This window comes from Balaenoptera ricei, chromosome 4, assembly GCF_028023285.1.
Source record: "Balaenoptera ricei isolate mBalRic1 chromosome 4, mBalRic1.hap2, whole genome shotgun sequence".
In the NCBI taxonomy this organism is placed as follows: domain Eukaryota; kingdom Metazoa; phylum Chordata; class Mammalia; order Artiodactyla; family Balaenopteridae; genus Balaenoptera; species Balaenoptera ricei.
This window is the reverse complement of record NC_082642.1, coordinates 155195842-155198771: the sequence shown is the minus strand read 5'-3', so window position 1 is coordinate 155198771 and position 2930 is coordinate 155195842. Positions and strand designations below refer to the sequence as shown.

The 2930-nt window shown below is 46.0% G+C and overlaps 1 long non-coding RNA gene across 1 annotated transcript; it reads left to right on the top strand.

Annotated features, from left to right (window-relative positions):
- Positions 1-841: 841 nt before the first annotated feature.
- Positions 842-2225, top strand: LOC132365569 (uncharacterized). The gene is made up of 3 exons (XR_009503125.1): positions 842-874; positions 1546-1657; positions 1757-2225. It is a non-coding gene; the product is annotated as an uncharacterized LOC132365569 (long non-coding RNA).
- Positions 2226-2930: the final 705 nt, after the last annotated feature.

Here is a 2930-nt window from a genome sequence, read left to right as displayed (position 1 = left end):
TCTGGGGACATGCTGTGGGCTGCATTTTGGAAGGGTTGATTCGAGCAGAATTTCTTCTTGAGAAGGTCCAAGTAGCCTAGTCTGGGAATAGGAACTGGCCTCAGGCTAGCTGGTTTCCAGAGTGACACAGGCAAGTCATTTCTCCTCTTTGAGCCTCAGTTTCCCTACCTGTGTGATAAGGGTGTTCAGTCATTGATTCTTTAGTGGGCAGCAACCAGCCCAGGGTTGGCATGGGGGCTCCTGGGTTACCGTTCTCCATCTTCCTGGCTGTGGGACTGTGGGAAAGGCCTTACCTTGTCAAGACATAGTCCTGTCATGTGTTAAGTGGAGACATTTGTGTACTGTGATCTCTTGGTGCTGTTCTGAGAATTTTTGTGATAAAGCACACAGAACGCTTAGCAGACAGGCAGGTGCACAGCAAGCGCTCAATACCCAGGAGCTTGTATCAGCATCAGCACCAATAATGAGTGTTTGTGGAGGGCTCTGTGTACGGAGAGCACTGTGTGCTGGGCAGGGAGGTTCTGAGGTCCCTTCCCGCTGGAACATTCCATACCTGTGATCTAATAAAAGGCCACTGGCCCTTTTCCTCCCTCCTGATGGAAGTTACAAAAACCTCCATTTCCACTGCACTCATATTCATAAAACACAGTCCCTTTTTATTTGAAACCATTTCCCTAAGGCAAAGGTCAAGCTGTCCATTTGGAGTGAAAGATTATGATGACGATAATAGTAATAAAAAAAATAATAATAACAATAAGTTCCTTTTTACTTGGTACTGTAGACTTGAAAAGCATTTTCAAGTGCTTTATCTCATTTGGATCCTCCCGACAGCCCTGTGAATGTGAGGAGGGCAAGTATTTCCCAGGAGCTGCAGGTGAGGAAACTGAGGTCCAGAGCGATTTTCCAAGGTAACATGGATAATGAGGGCAGAGGGGGGACGAGAAATCGTGTCCTCCAGCTCCAAATCTAGCGTCTTTCTAAAGCAAAACCATAGAGTAGTTGGCTTTTCCAAACCTGGAAATAAATGCAAAGAGGTTTATTATTTGTCTTCCCATCTTTGCACATGGATGGTTGTTTGTTGGTTGTGGACAAACAGTCCAGATGTGCTGTCTGGGGGTGTGTGCAGGTCACCCCATGCAGGGGATAGGTCCCAGCGCTGGTGTGGCCCTTTACATGCTCCAGGAAGACCCTCCCCTAGCGGTCGCCTCATGTGGAGGTATCCTGGGTCATGTGCCAGCATTCCACTCCTTTCTGGGCCAAGCTGTGTGAGCCCTTGAGGAGACCAGAAATCTGTGTTGAAGCCGAGGAATGATCCAATCCAATTCTCCTAGGGGACAGGGAGATATCCAAGCTCGGAAAATGGAGGAGAGTGATTTGGTTACTAAAGGCACTTGTGAAGAGTGGAATAGACCTTTAAAACAATACAAACATGAGTTTTAACTGGAAATGACCCAGCAAAAAAGACAAGAGCAGAGACCCTGGACAGGGATGCCGGCGGCCTGAAGGGCTTCGCCTAAGCGCCCTGCCACCCACCCCCCCCTGCAGATCTGACAGGCCAGGAGGGAAGAGGCTGCAGGAACAAGTCTCATCAGGCTGCAGGGGGCCCTTCCCAGACGCTGCTGGCATCCTGGACCCGATGCTGCCTCCTTGCTCACATGTAAGCCGTTTATCTCAGGTCTTGTTTTGGCTTAGAAATCCTTTAATCGCCCAGGATTGTTTTAATGGATCGGTCTCTATTTTTATTCTTGGATGGCAGAGTGCATCAGAGACTCAGCCGAGTCCACTGGACGTGTGGAGACCTGTCCCCGAGAGCACTAAATTCCTTGCAGCTTCCAGCAAGTTAAGGACAGAGCCCAGAGACTGAAATGAAAACACCAACAGGAGGAGGCCTGCTCTTAACCACCAAGTTTGGGGCATAGTAGGCATTCGGCAGATATTTGCTAAAAACAAACATTGAGGGGTCCTATGAATTCCGAGCAGTTTTCTGCCCCTGCTGCACAGCGTGGGGAACGCATGGCCACGGCAGCCAGCGGGTCGTTTTCTGAATTGATGAGCCTGATGCCTATAATTTTCCCAAAGCAAAATATTTGTGGGTATGGCTACGTGCCATGGAATTTCTAGACTTCGTGCCTTCCTTTTCTATCCATGGAAACTTTGCTTTTCTTTCCTATACGTGGTCACTTCATTTACCCTCCTCGGTTTCTCTAAGGGGAGCCCTGGGGCATGTGGACATTACATTGAGCCTATGCGTCCTTTTTGCCGCCTTCTTTTTATTTTATTTTATATTTTTTATTTTATTTTACATTTTTTTATTGAAGTATAGTCGGTTTACAATGTTGTGTTAGTTTCAGGTGTACAGCAAAGTGATTCAGTTATACATACATACATATATATATATAGATATATATTCATTTTCACATTCTTTTCCTTTATAGGTTATTACAAAATATTGAGTATAGTTCCCTGTACTATACAGTAGGTTCCTGTTGTTTGCCTATTTTATATATAGTAGTGTGTATCTGTTAATCCCAAACTCCTAATTTATCCCTCCCCCCACTATCCCCTTTGGTAACCATAAGTTTGTTTTCTATGTCTGTGAGTCTATTTCTGTTTTGAAAATAAGTTCATTTCTATCATTTTTTTAGATTCCACACATAAGCGATATCATATGATATGTGCCTTTTTCTGTCTGTTTGCCCTCTTCTCAGTGCTTATCAAAATCCAATCTGGACCCTATAGACATGGGATTTGGGTTGTTCCGGCTCCCATAGTCCGGGAGATGGAGAGTTACTGGACACCAGCAGGGTTGTGTTGTAGGGATGCTGCTCTGTTTTAAGCTGTCAACACCCTCCCCAAACTGAGGACTGCGGAGTTAGAAATGGGGAGTGAGAACGATGTGTCCTGAGTGGAGGCTGAAGACTCAGAGTCTG